General features: G+C 39.2%; 1 long non-coding RNA gene across 3 annotated transcripts; it reads right to left on the reverse strand.

Moving 5' to 3' along the window:
• Positions 1-7,290: 7,290 nt before the first annotated feature.
• Positions 7,291-19,665, reverse strand: LOC141601223 (uncharacterized). 3 transcript variants are annotated; one of them, XR_012524350.1, is made up of 6 exons: positions 19,421-19,665; positions 18,479-18,529; positions 8,909-8,962; positions 8,325-8,436; positions 7,796-7,866; positions 7,291-7,655 (listed from the first exon to the last, which is right to left on the reverse strand). It is a non-coding gene; the product is annotated as an uncharacterized LOC141601223 (long non-coding RNA). The 3 variants fall into 3 exon arrangements; XR_012524348.1 differs by lacking the exon at positions 8,325-8,436 and having other exon boundaries at positions 7,293-7,655; positions 19,421-19,664; XR_012524349.1 differs by lacking the exon at positions 8,325-8,436 and having other exon boundaries at positions 7,295-7,568; positions 19,421-19,664.
• Between the last annotated feature and the right edge of the window lie 1,315 nt (positions 19,666-20,980).

Raw genomic sequence — 20,980 nt, forward strand, 5'->3', positions numbered from 1 at the left:
GACCGGGCACGGAATGTTATAAAACATTTAGGACTCCACGTCGATGTCACAATAGTGTCCTACGAAATATCCGTATAAATCGCCTCTATGATTGGTCAGTCACTCGGTTGACTTATGGCTCGTTGAACCCACCATCAACCAACGTCACAAAATAATTGCCAGAGTTATCAGCTCATGTGGGCAATTAAGGACTAAAAAGATATGATGTTTGTTCAGTTCACTTTGTGGTGTTCAAAATTGTCGTACAATTCCACATGAAAAACAAAATATATATATAAAATATCAAAACGATGATGTTGTATAGAGTACAAAGGAGAATGAATCTAATCCATAAAAGAGTACTACAACTCAGGAACACGTTTGATTCCCATGGAATTTACGTGCCCTTCATGCTTATCTTGTCGTAATGCTTTAGTGAGAGGATCTGCTATGTTATCATCTGTAGCAATCTTTTCTATCACTCCTTCCTTTTGCTCCACGTAATCCCGGATTAGATGAGCTTTCCGTTGTACATGTCTAGACTTGTTGCTAGACTTTGGCTCCTTAGCTTGGAAGATGGCACCACTATTGTCACAATAGATGGTGATCGGGTCATTCGAACTAGGCACTACAGATAGTCCATGTAAGAATTGACGCATCCATATCGCTTCCTTTGTAGCTTCAGACGCGGCATAGTACTCGGACTCGGTCGTAGAATCTCTTCAGAACAGTTTTGTTTCGAACTCTTCCACTGATCTGCAGCGCCATTAAGAGTAAAAACGAATCCAGACTGAGATTTCGAGTCATCTCGATCCGTTTGGAAGCTAGCATCTGCGTAACCGGTTGCGCATAGCTTTTGTTCGCCTCCATAAGTCAATGCCCAATCTTTAGTCCTCCGTAGGTACTTAAGAATGTTCTTGACAGCCAGCCAATGTGGTTCACCTGGATGCTGTTGGAATCGACTTGTCATACTCAATGCATATGCCACGTCCGGACGTGTGCATATCATGGCATACATGATTGATCCTATTGCCGAAGCATAAGGAATCCGTGTCATGCGCTCTTTCTCTTCCGGTGTCTCTGGTTCACCTGGATGCTCTAGGACTTTGTCTATGTAAGACTCCTGACTGAGAGATAACATCCGTCGTGATCTATCTCGATAGATACGGATGCCTAGAATTCTTTGTGCCTCTCCCAGATCTTTCATCTGGAAATGGTTTTTCAACCATACTTTCACCGAAGATAAGAGAGGTATGTCATTCCCAATCAGGAGTATGTCGTCGACATACAATATTAGGAAGACAATCTTGCTCCCACTCGACTTGATATAAAGACATGGTTCCTCGACCGATCGAGTGAATCCATTTTCTTTTATCACTTGGTCGAAGCGATGATTCCAACTCCGAGATGCCTGCTTAAGTCCATAAATGGAACGCTTAAGCTTGCATACTTTCTTAGGATGTTCTGGATCGATGAAACCTTCGGGTTGTACCATGTACAACTCTTCCTCCAAAAAGCCGTTTAAGAAGGCGGTTTTCACATCCATCTGCCAAATTTCATAGTCATGAAAAGCGGCAATCGCTAAGATAATCCGAATGGAACGCAGCATGACTACGGGTGCAAAAATTTCATCGTAGTGCAAACCTGGCACTTGGGTGAAACCTTTAGCAACTAGTCGTGCTTTATAGATATCTTGTTGACCTTCCACTGAATGCTTTATCTTGTAAAGCCATTTGCATTGAAGGGGACGAACCTTAGCAGGTAAGTCAACAAGATCCCACACGTTGTTCTCATACATGGAGTCCATCTCGGATTGCATGGCCTCAAGCCATAGCTTTGAGTCAGAACTAGTCATGGCACCTTTATAGGTTGCGGGTTCACTACTCGTCAAGAGTAGAACGTCATCTATGTCATGTTCCTCGACCATACCAATGTATCTGTCCGGAGGAATAAAGACTCTTCCCGACCTCCTAGGTTCCTCAGGAATATTCACCGCAGCCGGGATTGAAGGAATAGGTTCCTCCAATAGTTGCTCGGTACTTGGCTCTGGAATCTCCGACAGTTCGAAGGTTCTATCACTCTTTGCATTCTCGAGAAAATCCTTCTCTAAGAATGTCGCACTAGCCGCAACAAAAACACGTTGTTCGGTTGGCGAATAAAAATAATGACCAAGTGTTCCTTTAGGATAACCTATAAAGTATGTCTTGACCGATCGCGGGCCGAGCTTATCCTCGTGTCTCCACTTGACATAAGCCTCGCAGCCCCAAACCCGTATAAAGGACAAGTTGGGGACCGTTCCCTTCCATAGTTCATATGGAGTCTTGTCAACAGCTTTAGACGGACTTCGGTTAAGTATTAGAGCGGCTGACAAAAGAGCATAACCCCATAATGAATCAGGTAAAACCGTGTGACTCATCATGGATCGAACCATATCAAGTAGTGTTCGATTTCTCCGTTCGGACACACCATTCAACGAGGTGTTCCAGTGGAGTTAAGCGTAGGGCAATCCCACAGTCCTTTATGTGTTGATCAAACTCGTGAGAAAGATACTCGCCACCACGATCCGAACGCAGTGTTTTAATCTTTCTACCCAATAGGTTCTGCACCCTATTCTGGTATTCTTTGAATTTCTCAAAGGATTCACTTTTGTGCTTCATTAAGTAGACATAACCATATCTACTTAAATCGTCCGTGAAAGTGATGAAATACCTATAGCCTTCTCGTGCGGTGATTGACATAGGACCACATACATCCGTGTGTATGAGTCCTAATAGGTCAGCAGCGCGCATTCCAACACCTTTGAAGGAAATCCGAGTCATCTTACCGATGAGACATGATTCACACGTGCCAAATGATTGAAAATCAAAGGCCGAGATAGCTCCATTTTTGATGAGCTGTTTTACGCGTTTCTCATTAATGTGTCCCATACGGCAGTGCCATAGATACGTTTGATCTTTGTCACCAACCTTTAACTTTTTATTCATTACGTGTAATATTTCCGTGGTCTGATCTAAAACATAAATTCCGTTCATGGAGACTGCCTTGCCGTAAATCATATCGTGTAATGAGAAAATGCAAGTATTATTTTCTATTACAAATGAAAAACCAAGTTTATCAAGTGCAGAAACTGAAATAATGTTTTTCGAAAGACTAGGTACATAATAGCAGTCATATAATGACAACTCAAATCCGCTAGGAAGCTGGATCACATATGTCCCCTTTGAGATGGCAGCCACTCTTGCTCCATTCCCGACACGCAGTCCACCTCACCCTTTACGAGGGGTTCGATGTTTCGGAGCCCCCGCACATGATTACACAGATGAGAACCACAACCAGTATCTAGTACCCAAGTTCCGTAACTTGCGTGGTTAATCTCAATCATATGAATAAAAGTAGAAGAGAGAGAAGACATACCAACAGGTTTAACACGACCTGCCTTTAAGTCCTCATGATAAACAGGACATGTACGCCTCCAATGCCCAGTCTTGTGGCAATGATGGCACTCCATGTTATCATTCTTGCTCTTTGTCGCGCTTGATGAGGTGCTCGACTCACCAGGCCCACTCTTACCTGAACCTGACTTCTTGAACTTCGGTTTACCTACTGCTAGGTTTGCCTGAGCTTTGCCCTTACCTTTCCCTTTGTTTGACACAACGAGAACATCCTGTTTCATGCTCCCACTGAACTTCATGTCCTTCTCGGTGCATGTACGAGGAGGGAGTGCAATTCATGGGGAGTTTTCTTCAAATCATTCATATAGTAATTCGCTCTAAATTGCGAATAACCATCGTGGAGTGAGTGAAGTATGCGGTCGATAACAATGTTCTCGCTGATGTTACAATTAAAGGTCTCTAGCTTCTCGACATTCTCAATCATGCGAGAATGTGTGGGCTAACTGGTTGGCCCTTACGAGTCTCGCATCAAAGAAGCGAGTGGTATGCTCATAGGTCACGATTCTCGGTGCTTTCGAGAATTCCTTGGTGAGCGTGGTGAAAATCTTGTTTGCACCATGGGCTATGAAGCGTTTCCGCAAATTGGGTTCCATTGCAAAAATGAGTACGTTTTTAATCGCACCCGCTTCCATACGAAATCATTAAACTTGGTGATTTCAAGACTCTAGCCGTGGGACCTGGGTTTGCCGGGATTGGCTCTAATAGATGTTTGAGCTTCCCATTAGCGGCGCAGCATTCCGTAATGCCGCCTCCCAGGTCCGCGAAGTTTGATCCATCATTCTTGATTGAGTAGACGATTCATCGATTCATGAAGATCCGGCCGGACTCACGGTCCAATGTGGCACTTGGCATTGGGTTATCAGTAGAACCAGCCATTTGTTATTTAGCAGTTTAAAAGTCGTGATCTACACTGAAAAAGAAAGAAAAAACAAAACGAAATAAGCAACTCATCAAGATGATTTAAGTCTATTTTAAAATTCATTTTAAACATGTAGACTCTCGCACTTGCATAATTGATTTCCCTCAAGAATGATACAAGTGATCCCAAGATTCAATTTCAGTAAATTGATAAGCCAACTGTTTAGCTAATTCTTCCGGAAGAACTCTTGGTCGATAGATTTCCGTAAATCCTATCTATAGTCCACCATAGTCACAGGATCGTACGAGTGACCATAGTGTTGAGATAAAATAGGTCAATCGGTTCCAACTTACCCGACGTAGAAGGGGTCATATTATGCCTACCGACGAAGAAGGGACTCATTGGAGTTTGACCTATAAAGACCGTTCTCAATTTTTGTTTATACGAGGAAGATCCCATCAACTTAATTATAATTCATTTTAAGTGAACGAATAACTAGCGTCTGCGTGAATGAATCAATTTGGGTGATGGCTTAAAAATCGTGTGACATGAGAATGTCAATGAAAACTAACTCGTGACCTCTATATGTGTCAGTTTTCATGCAATTATTAGGTGGTTTGGTTTTTAGGCGGAATATGATGCATACTATCGTTACCGAAAAATAAATAAAAGAATGCAATACGTAAATAAAAATTCCTAGTGTGGCCTATCCTAGTAAAATAAAACATAAAACAACTTTGGAATCCACCGTTGGACCCGAGAAGCTTGTCTTGATGTTCCATCTTGATCCAAGTAGCGGGAGTGAGCATCCGGTCTCCATCTATGGTCTTCTCAAAAATTACAATTTAAAATTACAAATATAAACCTATTTACATTCTAATTAAAAACTGTAATTAAAAGAAATAAAATGGAGATACGAGATCTCAAAATACAACCAAGACCGTGTTCCATCATTACGGTAACACGTTCTACTAAGGCCACACTAAGTTACAACCGTTTGCAAAAATAAATAAATACGTAATAAAAGGCATTCAAGGCATTCAACAAAACGATAATTAAATGCATCAACTAAAAACAAATTCATTCGTGACATAATTCTGTAATTATGTTAAATTTATCCAAACCACCTTTTAATGATTAAAATTCATGTGATAAAACTGCTTCTATCAATTTAATTTTAATCCATTACAATCCGTTACTTTAAATACGCTTTAAAATAACTTAATGGTACGTGTGTGAACCGTTTCACAATCATAGCGAGTGTACAATATCCGTATAATGTACATTTTGTAGCCAAAAGAAAATTTAAAGCAAAAGGAATAAATTTTCAAAGTCATGTCAAAAATCCCTCGATCCAGGGACACAGGTGCTCGATCGAGAAAAAGGGCTCGATCGACTGAACTGCAAGTCGATCGAGAGGGTTGCCAAACAGAAAGTGCTCGATCGACTAAACTGGTGGTTGATCGAGTACCTTTATCAGCAAATCTACTCGATCGAGTACGAGGACAACTCGATCGAGCAGTAGGGTTTTGAAAGGGGTCGATCGAGTACAACAGGGACTCGATCGAGCAAAAACAAGACAGAAATAGCACTCGATCGAGTAGAAATACGCTCGATCGAATGCAAACATGGCTGAAAATTCAAAACCCTCGTGAAAACAGTTTGTCGAGACAAAATCAATTGCAATTTTGATCAAAAACGCATCAAAACAATTTAACAATTGACAAAACTTGACATGTTGCTATAATCTCCGTATAAAATAACAACATGTAAAAGAACAAATCGAAAAACAACCCAAGACAGCCGTGTAAAACAGCCGCACGGTTTTAACAAAGACGCAACATCCGTGTATACAAGGCACGGATTTCGAGACAAACACAACCGTTTCAAAATCGTTTTATGAAAAACACATAGAAAAATTTACGTGGCCTCGCTCTGATACCACTTGTGGGGTAATATCCGTATAAGACCCTCTAAATTTAGGACTATAACGTAAATTTAACATGCGAATATCGTCATAAAACATAAATACAATAGAGAAACGATAAGGAATAAGAATCAACCTCGGGTCCTTTGATGCACGGCGTAAAGAACAGAAATCAACAGAGATTTCCTCCTAATTGTTGCACCCAAGACCGTCTGAGAAATGCCCTTGTGCTAGAAGATGTTCTCTGATTGCCTTGCAATATTGAGAGAACTTGTTGTGAGGTTTTCGAGATGTGAGATCTAGGTTTCAGAGAGAAAAATGTCTCCAAAACCCTAATTATTTTTCACTAATGATGATTAGGTCAGAAGGGAGGAGAAGCTCTCCCTTTTGTTCTCCTAATCTCGGCCAAACCGAGTCCATGGGGAGGAAATGGGCTTTTCCATTTCCTCTTCATTTTAACTCGTAGTCCGTACCCAAATGACTAAATGTATATGACGCGGTTTTTATAAATCGTCATCGGTTATCGGCTATTAAAACATCAACTAATAATATGGGTTAGTTGAAGTATTAATACATGTCCGACAAAGACGATATTGTATAATTAAATTCAATATACATTAATCAAATATAAAACGCTTATATTTAATTTTACGAATTAACTGGTTAATTCGCCTTAGCCCATAATATTTAATCCGTATTAAATATAAATATCTCAACATCACATTTTGACTAAATATTAGTCAAATAACTTAGACTAACTGGTTAGTCAAATTTGGCATCTACATGACTGTATTTTCATACCGTCACATCTCTCAAACGTATCCTATAGGTGTGACTTTTAGGGACCAGTTGATCACCGCCATCTGTATGACAATAACGTCAAACTTATCTAGCAAGCCAACCGTTATTGATAAACGTGGATCAACTGATAATAATACCAAAAGTATGCCCTTTGATCCTTTTAGAGGTTTATAAGTCCTTGCACTAACTGTTAAGGACACCAACCCCAACAGTTCTTTCATATGCCCTATACTCCCTAACATTTTAAGTAAATTAAAAGGGGCTAAAAGAACAGAATTACGTAATTAAGATCCGTGAAGAATATCCCATAAAGTTTTAAATTTGATAAAATAATAAATAGCCGAGTACAGGATACAAAGTAAATAACATTTGTAAGAGTACAAAATTAGGATTACAATATATTAAACTATTAACCTACATTCTTCTGAAAAACACGAAATACACTCATTACACTATAATATGGTAGGAAACAAGTAACATTTAAATTACTTCTAGCTCTTGTGTTGTATCGCTCTATGATCTCCACTTCAAGAACTTCCTCATCTAACTCCTGTAACAATAATAGAAAACTAGCTTTTTCAAAAATACCCAAAGTGCTTCGCCATGCATTTCCCCTCATTTGCAATGCTAATTTTACCTGGAATTAGTTTCTGCAAGTCATCTTTCTTAAAAAATTTACTCACTCAGAAGTAACACTACGGTAAACTACTTCCTTCTCTTGCCGCCTCAAACAACCATCAAAAATCAAAGTCGTAACTAAAGAAGGGATAAACTTACCGGTTTCCATGGCAGCTTCAAGGGTATCTCTTCTATCAATGCTCAGGAGAGGTTTGACATATATCTTCTTCCTAATTAAATTAGAAACGTTATTCATACAAGTTGCGTTTCGCTTCTCCAATTCAATGTCAGCAAAAGATAAGTCTATATCAACTGCACAAAGCTTCTCCAATTCAATGCCAGCAAAAGCCAAGTCGATCTATATCAACTGCACAAATTCTTCCTAGACCCTCAATGACTTCAGCGTAAGAACGCTTCGTCATTCCTTTCACTTCATTCCTTTGCACTCCAATTTAAAAAAAAAACAACTCTCTTAGCAACGTAGTAATTTTACTATTTTAACTTAATTTCATTCGCCAAAGTTCAAACCTTTAATGTTGCTTAAAAATATGGTTACCATTGTATAGTAATAAAATATCGCTCCTACCAATCATTTACTTACCTTTTTATTCTTTGTAACGAGTATTTTAATTAAAGGTAAACAAATGATCGAGACAAGGGAATAAAAGGAATCAAGAAAGAATTTTACAGCAAAGTGGAATCTGTGACAGAACCATTTAATTGGGTATGGAGCTCCACTGTTGGTATGAACCCAGCTTTCCATATCCATCTTCTATCACTGAACCTACACTGGCTTCAAGCTTCCAAAAAAAGGGACTTCATTTTCTACTCTTTCGGTCCGATTAATTATTTACGATTGATAACAGGAAACTTATTGGGACGCAGGGAGCGTATCCAGTTAATTTGTCAACATGAAACTTATTGGGTGATGGAGCATGGGGGTTAGTCCAAATTTTAGGGGTGTGTAACTCCGTCTTGTGTTTAATTAAGTTCTTAAATAAATGAGTGAGATGAAGGGAGTCATGAGTGCTTATAAAAGTTAAAATTTATCAGTTTGTACATGATTTTTAATGGCTAATACCATTATTAGTTCAGATATACAAGCAAATCACACGATAAAAAGCCTCGTAAGTATAATCAGAAAATGAATAAATTATGAGGGAACAAGAAAAATTAGCTAAATAAATAAGCATTAGAGGCAAGTGAGGAACATAATTTTCACATTTTTCAAAATGATAACAACTGGTGTATGTATACTAGCTAAACTCTGACCTCATCAGTCAAAATTAGCTCATTGCTTGCGTCCTCCATATTTTCACATTTTTCCTGCAGAAAAAAAAGATAAATAAGCATTAGAGGCAAGTGAGGAACATAATTTGTGAACTCATAAAAGTCACAGAGTGAGTCTATTGGATGTTGTTTTGCTCTTTGTAACAGCCCATAATTTGTGAACTCATAAAAACCTATAGATTCTAATAGAAACACTTTCAACAAAAGAAGCTTCCTATGATATAGGCTCTCAAAAAATATTTATGTACAAAACTATTAGGAGTATATGAGTACCCCATTTATTTTAGAAGTATATAGCAAGCTTACTCACTATCAGAATTGTCCATCTTCCAAAACCCGATTAAGCTAACTTTGAGGAAGGCTTCCATATTCTACAGTACCTTTTTATCATAAAAAATTGCCTAGTGCACAAATTCCTCAAAAGAAAGACCCATCTTGAATATTAAACATGACAAATGTAATCCTGTATATTTCACAAAGACTTCATGAACAATGAATCCTCAAAACTTCATTCCACAAGTCCAAGGCATCATAGTAACCAATCCTTGTGTACTAAAATGTATTTTTAAGACTCGCCAGCACTAAGTAAACTAATTCTGTTGAAAACCCTCCGTCATCCAAAGTACTATTTACTTCTAACAATTTCCAAATACCAGCAAAACGAACAACAACAATAATAGGCCATTAACACTAGAGCTAAGCTTTGTAAATTGAGGGATAGTGAATGATGCGTGTCTTTTATATGATGTTTTACATCCCATTTTACACGCATTTCAGAGCTCATTCATGTAGTTTATGCTACATTTCTCCCTGTTTCCGTCTACTTCCGTATTTTTGTACATTATTGCAGAAATATGAAGAATCCAGCAGAAATCAAGCTAAATTCGTCCCCGAATATCCTGCATTGCATTTGGCGTGAAGTATTCGCTTAAGGAACGAGCTTGGTGCGCAATTCAAGGCCCAAAAGGAAAATCCACGAGTTTATAAAAGGCAAGTAGCAGCTCATCCAGTCGATCGACCACTACCTTCAGTCGATCGACCAACCGTCGGGTTCCAGAAGCTACTGTTCATTGCTACTCAGTCGATCGACCGGTCATAACAGTCGATCGACCAAACCGCTAAACAGGCGAGAATTAAAAGACCGTGAATCTTGAAGCCCAAAGTCATGTTAGGTTTAGGAAATAATGTTACGTTATTTGCTATATAACGTAACCTAGAACACCAAGTGATGGATTCAGTTTTGATTCAGAAATTTACATTAAGTTTTACATACGGTTCTTAGAATTAGGGTTTGGAGTATTGTTAGCATTGGAATTTTCGTTCTTGTTCTTAATCTTTCCTCTGCAATCTCGGTATTTTTCTGCCCTATTTCAGTTTACTTCTATTTCGTTATTAGTATAGAATTGCTAGTCAAATTCCCGAAACCATCTTATTGTTGCGTGTTAATTGTTTGTCTTACCGCTTTAATTATGAATTCAATACTTTTATGCCCTAGTATTATTGTTGTTATCACTTTCAGCATGAGTAGCTAAATAGTTTGTGCTAGGATGTAGGGGAATTATGGCGTAGGCGGCGTAGTATTAAATTGGACTGAATCGCATGTCAGTCGATCGACTGCCTTATCCGGTCGATCGACTGACCACGTGAGGTTACCTTTCGTTTTAATTAATTTTAATGATGTATTTAATGAATCGAATGCATGCGACCAGTTAGATGCTTAATTTATGACTGACCCATTAGATCGAAAGATAGGGGAAGTTATTTGATCACCAATTAAGATGACTAAACTGTGCTGAGATCGAAAGATAGGTATAGTTTAGACCGTTAGTCACTTTTCAGGACGAGAGTCAGTATTAGTGATATTAGGGACCTATAGCGAGATCGAAAGATGCTATTTGTTAAGAGTGGACCGAGAGGACCTTTTAAATTCCCGCCTCACATGTGTTTGATTTAGACCTGTTTGGTATGTTGCCGCCGAAGCCATAATGAACCGACCATCCTAGTACCCCTTCTTTATCTGTTTAATCCGTCTTTTTAGTTTATTATCTTTACTTATTCTTAGTCTTAGACCAATTCAAATCAACCCCCAGAATCGTTAATTTAGACTATTATTAGACAGCTAGAAATTACGTCTGCCTCCTTGTGGTTCGACCCTGTTACCACTAGCCTAGGTTAGTTTTAATAGGAAAATATAAATCTTATTTTTGGTACTCACAACGACGGGTATCAAATTTTGGCGCCGTTGCCGGGGAGGCAATAGTTCTAATTTTTAGCTGTTTTAATTTAGTCTTTCTTAGTTTAAGGAACATCTGTTCCTTAAACTTTTCTTATATTCTTTCTGTAGTTTCCTCTTATGTGCAGGTCACAGGGTGGTGAACTAGTACCATTCGATCCTGAGATAGAGAAATCTTTGCGCGAGTTGAGACGATCACAAAGGATATTACCGACAGAGGAAGAGCTGAGTACTCTGTCAAGCTATTACGAGAACGAGCTGTTCGAGGAAGATCCACATTCTTCACCCGTTTCCACCTCTTGGTAGAGACAGTCACTTCTCCGAAATTCCGATTATGGTGAGGAAGCGAGTATAGCTAGTCATTCTGAACCGACAGCTGCAAATTTATATAAGGGGTTCGAATTACCAGGAGATGTCAGGAAGTTCGAACCAAAGCCTTCATACATTAGTATGGTTGAGAGAAACCAGTTTGGGGGAGCTGCAAATGAAGGTGCAGCTAAACATATGGAGACATTTATTGACTACTGTTGTTCCATACCCCCACCAGCCGGCGTGACCCAAGACCAGATCAAGGAGACCATGTTCATCTTCTCCCTTCGTGATCTTTGCAAGGAGTGGTATAGAGATTTGGACCGAACCGTTCATGGGATCACCGACTGGAATTCCTTGGCATTGGCATTCTACAAGAAGTACTTTTCTGCTTCAAAGACGATTGCTATTAGAGCTCAAATCACGAGCTTTAAACAAGGGCCGGACGAAAATTTCCACGAAGCATGGGTCCGTTTTAAGAAGTTGGTGCGAACCATACCGCACCATGGTTTCGAAAAATTGAGCTTGTGCAATCATTTCTATAATGGGATGTACGATGATCGAGGGCTATTTTGGATCTTTGCCCAATGGCCGATTTGTTGAGAACTTGGGAGCAACCAAGGGGTGGAAGATCATTGACGATCTAGCCACCCACAAGGTGAGTATGGGAATTCCGGAGGGAACCGAGGAGAACTGCTGAATCTTCCTCTGTTCTTTGCGCTTGAAGCTCTTCTTGCGAGATTTGACAAGTATGAACTAGGAGGAGCTTCAAAGGGGGTATTTACCAAGTAAATCTTTGTGTCGACGGTCCTTTCGTCTGTAGAAGGTGTGGAGCTGAGGGGCATGTTTCAGAAAATTGCCCCAGTCCTTTCGAGTCTTGTGCTGCCTTTCAACATTATAGGTAGACAAACACCTACTATGAGCCGAATACCCATCCAAACTTGAGTTGGAGGAGCCAAAATGTCCTGAATCCAACTCAACCTCCGCCGCAGCAGCAACCTTATGTACCTCCTCATCAAAAGCAACAACAATATCAGAAACCTCCCTATGTGCCGCAGCAGCAACAATCGCAGAATTCTGAATATTACGAGCTTAAGAACTTGTTGCTAAAGAAGTCCCAATCTAGAGAGGCCGTGATGAAGTTGCTAGAAAGCCAAATTGCTCAATTGGCTAGGAAAGGTAACACTCGAGCTCCGGGACACCTACCGACTCAAACTCACCAAAAGGAGACCCTAAACGCTATCACGTTGAGGAGTGGGTCCACCCTTGAGGGACCTGCCATGGTCGAAGACGCTGCTGGAAAAGATGAGCCGGAAACAAGTCAAAAGAAAGCTTCAACGAACAAAAACAAGAAAAAGGCGTCTACCAGGTATATCGATCGATCGATATACCGTCGATCGGCCCGATGTGCGCACTACAAGAGCTTAGGCTGTTCATCTCGGTCGATCGGTACCGAGCAAGGTGGTCGATCGGCCGAGGTCACTTTCTTGTTGTCGAGGAATTTCGTCCTTTAATGCCCAATAATCGAGAGACCACCTATTTCGGGGTACCACATCCCGAAAATATTGAAATGAAACCGAGTCTTGATGGGTCGATCCGGTTCAAGTTCGACCCAATGTCGGTTAGTGGTTCTCATTTGAGACGGTCTGAGGAAGGTTCGAGCTTCAATAAGGAGAAGGTGGTGGACTTTCAACCTAAGTCCACGGATACCGGCACACGCGATTTAGAGGAGAGGGCTAAGGTACTTCTTACAGCCCCATATCCGGAAAGACTAGTGCCGACAAAGGAACAGGTATCTTTCAATAAATTTGAAAAGGTTATCCGTAGTTTGAATGTACAAGTACATTTCCTTGAGTTGGTCAATCAAGTGCCTGCATACACTAAATTTATGAAACAACTCATGTCTAAGAAAAAGTCACTTGAAAATGTGCATACTGTCGCACTAACCAAAGAGTCATGCTCTTATTTGTCTCACACTGCACCCCATAAGCTAGAGGACCCGGGTAGCTTTTCTGTTCCTTGCAATATAGGTACCTTCTCTATTGAGAAGGCATTATGTGACTTAGGAGCTAGTATAAGCGTCATGCCTTTGAGTCTAGCTAGGAAGCTCAAATTGACTAGGTTTGCAGTGACCGACATGACCGTCCAGATGGTCGATCGCTCTGTGGTCCAACCCGTAGGAGTCTTAGAGGACATCCCTGTCCAAATAGGGAAGTTTTTCTTCCCTGTAGACTTTGTGGTCCTTGATATGCCTGAGGATGCTCATATACCCATTATTTTGGGTAGGCCATTTCTGCACACTGCTGGTGCAGTCATAGATGTCGGTCTAGGAACCTTGACTTTCAAAGTGGGAAAGCACTCCATTGTTTTTGCCCAACCATCTAAGAAAAAGGACCCCATGTGGCCTGTGACTTGTAATACGGTTTCTGACAAGAAATCGTACTTTGTGCTTCCTGATTTACCTATCTCTATTCCTGTTGTAACCCCTCCGCCCCAGATTGGGAGCAAAAAGGAGGAAGATTCTTGTTTTAGACATTGCAGGAGCTGGTTTGGGGAAGGAAGAGCTGCAAGTCACTCTAGCTGCAAGGAAGCCACTTGTTGCTCCAGCCGCGAAGGAGCAAATCATTTCACGAGGAGGTCTTGGTTGCCTTAGCTATGCCACTGATGAGGAAGTTGATGACGAACCGGTCAAGGCACGGAAGTCCGACTTGGACTTTGATGAGCAAGAAGAGGTCATTGATTGGGGAGACGATGAAAGTGTTGATCCGTTGAGCCATATGGACGTGGAAGCTAAGAAGGGTGCAGCTGCTGAGATAAGCACCGTTGAGGCTACCTCTAGTAGCCAGAAGCCGACAAAGTGGGCCATACCGTGGCCATTCTTGATCAACTATTAGTTGATCGAGCTCTTTATAAACTTCATTTTATTTGCTTTTGTTAGACAATTTTTATTGCTTTTGTGTGCGCGAAACTTCGCATTTTATTTTGTTTGTTTAGGATTTTTAAGTACTTTAGACTTTATTTTGGGTTTTGCGCAATTTTGGGCGCGTATTACTGTGCATTTGCAGGTTTTTAGACCTCATTAGCTCAAGTAATTGAGCAAATACGAAGAAATAAGGAGTACAGCAGTATTTTTAGTCGATCGACTGGCCACATTGGTCGATCGACTGAGTTGCACTTTCCAGAAGCTACTGTTCCTGACACATTGGTCGATCGACTGCCATCCTTAGTCGATCGACTAAGGACGCTGTTGTACCTATTCACGACCTCTCCCCTGCTGTGTTTGGTCGATTTGCGGACTTAAGGGAGTTTTCTACTCCACTTTATCTTCCGTCAAATTTATATACTTCTTCTGTTCTCTCATTTATGCACAACTTTACCGCTTCAAAATTGTTTTTCTCAGTCTTATGCGTGGTATCTGTCTTTCAGGTACCTATTAGTAGCACTGCTGGCTACTGAAACCTCCTAGTTCACACTGGTTTGGGGAGGTTTCCTTTGCTGCGCTTAAAGTCTTGTGAGTTCCCGACTTTCGCTTCATGTCTTATTTACTTAATTTTCTCGCAATTCCCGTTTTTCATTTTTCTTCATTACATGATTTTGCACAATGGGGACATTGTGCGATTTGGTTTGGGGAAGGGTTTTGCGTCGCATATCATTTGCTTGCATTCACGTTTACATTTTGTTTTGCATTGTTTATTTCTTTATATATTTACAAAAATCCAAAAAAAATTGAAAAATTTCAAAAAATTGCACGTTTATTTTAGCATGTAGGTCGAGTCGGAACGGTAGTATTTCAATGATGACATTGCATTTGCATTTGTTTATGCCTAAGCCTTGCTAATTGACATGTTATTAGTAGAATCGTATAAATGCATACCTACGAGTTTTCGTTAATTTTTGATGGACTTGAGACTTGACTTAGAAAATTGGCAAGCTACATCATATTTCTGAGATTTAGAGCCTATAACTGGTGACATCTATGACCAGTTTATTTAGGAATGTGAGTAGTTACTCCTTATGAGGCATGTCACATAAATGTGCATAAATATGAACTTAATCTTCTTAATACCTGTTTGCATTCGGTTGGTGGTTTGTTGACACATGTGGTAGAGGTTTCCCTTTTCTCGTTTTACCCACAAGCTCCACACTGCCAAAAACAGCCTTTTTGTCCTATTTACTACATCCTACATTTAGCCTGCCTTGTCAAGCTAGTAGTTTAGTTTTTGGGATTGTTACTCGTTTTTGGTGGCATACTCTCTTTTGAGATATTGTTGGAAAGATGAATAGGAGGAAAGAAAAAAAAAAAAGATGAAAAAATGATTCGAAAACAAAGAAAAAGAGTTATGTATTGTTCATGCGGTCGATCGACTGTCCCTTTTGGTCGATCGACTGAGGTTCGAAAGTGAAAGAATCAATTCGCATAATTCAAATCCTTTATCTTATGGCGATTTTTTCTCCCATGTTTTATTCTGATCTTATGGGGAGTTAGTTGATTACTTTTATACCTGGAGATTGTGAGATTTGTGCTTGCTATAGCACCGTGCCATTTGTTTTTGAGCAAGAAGTTGGATGTTGTCATATGGCTTTGTTAGGTACTAGCTTGATCACCTGTACCTCCACACTCCCATAATTATCTTTGCCTCTTCTTACCCATTACCTCACATATCCCATATATACCTCGGCATGTGTCATGGTCTTTCGTTGGTTGGAATGCATATGTACGGTTATAGAGATTGTTTTCATATTATATTGCAGGTATGTTCTTATAGGTCGTAGTTAGGTGAGAGTCATTACATATTTACTTCTTCCTATCTTTACATTATTCACCTGTGCTTATGAGTGATTCGAGCGACCCGTGAGAGTCCAATTTGATGAGTCTCTACAGTTGACGGTTCAGCAGTTTTTAACGACTACATAACTCGTTTGCATGATTCATTTGCAAATTGATTGTTAGTTGTAGCATTAAATTGGTTTAGGCTTTACATGTTGCATTTCGCTCTGAGATCGAACTCGTTCCATTAGGTAATTAGATCGAGTCTAGTTCTTGCTTGGGGACAAGCAAGGGTTTGGTTTGGGGAAGTTTGATGCGTGTCTTTTATATGATGTTTTACATCCCATTTTACACGCATTTCAGAGCTCATTCATGTAGTTTATGCTACATTTCTCCCTGTTTCCGTCTACTTCCGTATTTTTGTACATTATTGCAGAAATGTGAAGAATCCAGCAGAAATCAAGGTAAATCCGTCCCCGAATATCCTGCATTGCATTTGGCGTGAAGTATTCGCTTAAGGAACGAGCTTGGTGCGCAATTCAAGGCCCAAAAGGCAAATCCACGAGTTTATAAAAGGCAAGTAGCAGCTCATCCAGTCGATCGGCCACTACCTTCAGTCGATCGACCAACCGTCGGGTTCCAGAAGCTACTATTCATTGCTACTCAGTCGATCGACCGGTCATAGCAGTCGATCGACCAAACCGCTAAACAGACGAGAATTAAAAGACCGTGAATCTTGAAGCCCAAAGTCATGTTAGGTTTAGGAAATAATGTTACGTTATTTGCTATATAACGTAACCTAGAACACCAAGTGATGGATTCAGTTTTGATTCAGAAATTTACATTAAGTTTTACATACGGTTCTTAGAATTAGGGTTTGGAGTATTGTTAGCATTGGAATTTTCGTTCTTGTTCTTAATCTTTCCTCTGCAATCTCGGTATTTTTCTGCCCTATTTCAGTTTACTTCTATTTCGTTATTAATATAGAATTGCTAGTCAAATTCCCGAAACCATCTTATTGTTGCATGTTAATTGTTTGTCTTACCGCTTTAATTATGAATTCAATACTTTTATGCCCTAGTATTATTGTTGTTATCACTTTCAGCATGAGTAGCTAAATAGTTTGTGCTAGGATGTAGGGGAATTATGGCGTAGGCGGCGTAGTATTAAATTGGACTGAATCGCATGTCAGTCGATCGACTGCCTTATCCGGTCGATCGACTGACCACGTGAGGTTACCTTTCGTTTTAATTAATTTTAATGATGTATTTAATGAATCGAATGCATGCGACCAGTTAGATGCTTAATTTATGACTGACCCATTAGATCGAAAGATAGGGGAAGTTATTTGATCACCAATTAAGATGACTAAACTGTGCTGAGATCGAAAGATAGGTATAGTTTAGACCGTTAGTCACTTTTCAGGACGAGAGTCAGTATTAGTGATATTAGGGACCTATAGCGAGATCGAAAGATGCTATTTGTTAAGAGTGGACCGAGAGGACCTTTTAAATTCCCGCCTCACATGTGTTTGATTTAGACCTGTTTGGTATCTTTGCCAAGCCATAATGAACCGACCATCCTAGTACCCCTTCTTTATCTGTTTAATCCGTCTTTTTAGTTTATTGTCTTTACTTATTCTTAGTCTTAGACCAATTCAAATCAACCCCCAGAATCGTTACTTTAGACTATTATTAGACAGCTAGAAATTATGCCTGCCTCCTTGTGGTTCGACCCTGTTACCACTAGCCTAGGTTAGTTTTAATAGGAAAATATAAATCTTATTTTTGGTACTCACAACGACGGGTATCAGTGAAACAGACAAATGTTGCTTTTGTGAAGATGGAGAAGAAACAATTCAACATCTTTTCTTTGGTTGTGAAAACAGAACAATATGATCTTAATATCAGATGTATAAATTTTAAGCAAGGGTCATAATAGAATGTGGGTAAACTAATTCCCGATCTGATAGGCATTGAGCTAATCCTGTAACCTAGTAACCAACAAAATCATCCAAACCTTGGTTTACACAAACTAACCAACCCTATGCATGTTCAACAATTGGACCAACTAATGATGACTCCAGGTAGAATGCAGACCAACTAAATTGTGAGCCACCATTTGCACAATAGCAAGACTTAAGCTATAGATGACTCCATGAATGATAGTCAAAGGGACACTTTTAAACATGAGCAACAGACTACAAGACATAAAAAACACAAGGTAGACATCGACAGCTCACCTACAATAAACATGAACCGCCACCTCTCCAAAGTTAATTGAACTTCGGCACCTGGAAACAGGAAAAATGATTCAGTAATTAGGGTGAGGGCTTTTATAATCTAATCTAATATCTTAATAAATCTCAAGTAGAATTATCTGGCAGAGATGACCAAAACATGTCAGTTCAATTAACTACAGTGAGAAAAGTAAGGAGTTATCTTAACCTGACAGGGAAAATAGTTTGCAGCCTAATGAAATCAATGTCAAATAATACCAAAATATTTTCAATGATGTGCTTCAACTTGGTATACTACAACCAGACAGATTGACTGACAAAGCCATATAGTGAAGGTTTTACGATAACAGTGAATGGTTTTAAGTTAAAAGTGAAGGTTTCCAAAATTTCTCATTATTGTATACAACAACGCTTTAACTAAACTCGCAGTTTAATATGAACATACCTGTTTTTCTCATCAAATTTCACAGCTCTATCTTAAAACATCGCCTTGAATTATAATTATCCCAAATTAACAAGAAGGATACGTACCGATGGAATTAAAGCAATGAGTTTAATCGGTCAATTTGGTACTGTGAATTCGAAACAGAGAAAATGCAGCAAAAACAACAAGAGAGAAAGAGAGGGATAGTCGGACAAATGGTGACTGAAACCCTAGAAGGATACAAATCGCAAGCATGTTAAATTCAACTCTCGTATCTCCCAAAGATGTATAAAATTTCAATCAAATATATAAAAAAACAAACAACCTAAAGTAACAAAATTAAACTCAAATCTCACGGAAAATTGACTAAAATTGAAGGAAATAAACCTAAAACAACGAATTCTCAAGCTTAAATCACCTAAACTAGCTCAGTTCTAGAAAATATTAAATTAAATTAATAACCTAAAAGTAACATGACTAAACTTAAATCAAAATTCGGGAAATTGAAAGAAAAATTAAACCTGAGAATCAGAGATCGAGAAGATGTAGAGGAGCGATTGGAATGGTGTAGGGGAGAAGATTCGAGAGAGGCGGCAATCCAGATTAGAATTGAGGGAGATGAACATCGTATGACAATTGAATAGAAAATGAAAATGAAAATTAATTAGGTTTTGATTAGGGTGTGGCAGTTTGATTTTTGAAGGGAGCGCAAAATGAAATTTTTTTAGTGTTGATGAGAACAGCGAGGGAGATTGAGTGTTGAGGTTTTTTTTAATTAAAAAATAATTATTATATTACTAAAATGGATATAAAGTGGAAAAATGGGTCGACGCTTATAAAAGCGTCGACCATAAAGCGTCGGGAAAGTAAGGGAATTGTAGTAGTGAAAACGGTTTTTCAAACCGTGCTTTCCGACTCAGAAGTTATACACTTTGTCGATTTCTTGTCAAGCAACCGAACATGTAAGTATGAGGGTGTAATTAATCATCTTCTTTTATGTCCTTTTACTTTTTTCATGACTTTCATATCATAAAACATGCATAACACGATTCAAAACTTGGAAAGATCGAGCCAAAACCGAGTTCTGGCTTGAGGCAGAAGCTCGTTGCCTTGCCTAGGGGCTTGCGCCTCATATGGCTTCTCAGGTCAGAACTCAACGTGTTTGAGTTCATCATTCCTCAATGTTTTATTTCATTTTTCTTTTCTTTCTTAAAACGGTTTTACCATTTCAAATCATTTTTATGATAAACATTTTTAACCATAAATCAGAATCACCCTTGGTTCTTTATACCATGAAAGTTAATTCCGTAATTCGGTGATATTATTTGGTTAATTACACTTTAAAGGGTATTCTAAACCAGTTTCTTCATTTTGAAAATTGTTCCTATATTATTCACATTTGCAAGCATTTTAGTCGTATTCATAGTCATCATTTGTTCTACATACCATGTCGGTTTAATCCCGAGTGCGATGACAAACTTTGACTAATTACAAAGCATTGAACTTAATACAATTAGTTCATATCAAGCACTTTCCATTTTATTTCATTTCATTTTCCTCTTTGTCTTGACCATATTGCATGTCACCCTTGGCTAACATACGTGCCATGTCGATTTAATTCGAGTACTGTGATAAAACGGTTGAGCAAATACATTTTACACGTTTATTTACGAAACTATTCATGTCAAACTTGCAAATTCAAACCCGACAACGAATATCATCATCATAATGATGAATACTCCGAGTCATATTTTGTACTTGGATACAAACACGGTCTTAACGACCTTTTCCACAAAAAGCGGTTTTAACAACCTTTTAAACGGTTTTAACAACCTTTTGCAGAACCAGAAGGTTCACTTGGGCTGCCGCCTGATCAACGCCCCAATGCTCTTCTGTTCTCCACCTTTTACAAAACCAAGGGGAGCCCCTTACACCACCCATAGGCTCGCGCCTCAAAGGTTGTCTGGCACTATTTCTGCCTCATTTTCAGCACTTGTCTAGGACGATCTTGATTTTGGTTAACCCGAATACATGACGGATCAGATTGACGAATTTATATTTTACATTTTACATTTTTTAAA

Source organism: Silene latifolia, chromosome 1 (genome assembly GCF_048544455.1).
Source record: "Silene latifolia isolate original U9 population chromosome 1, ASM4854445v1, whole genome shotgun sequence".
NCBI classification, from domain to species: Eukaryota; Viridiplantae; Streptophyta; class Magnoliopsida; order Caryophyllales; family Caryophyllaceae; genus Silene; species Silene latifolia.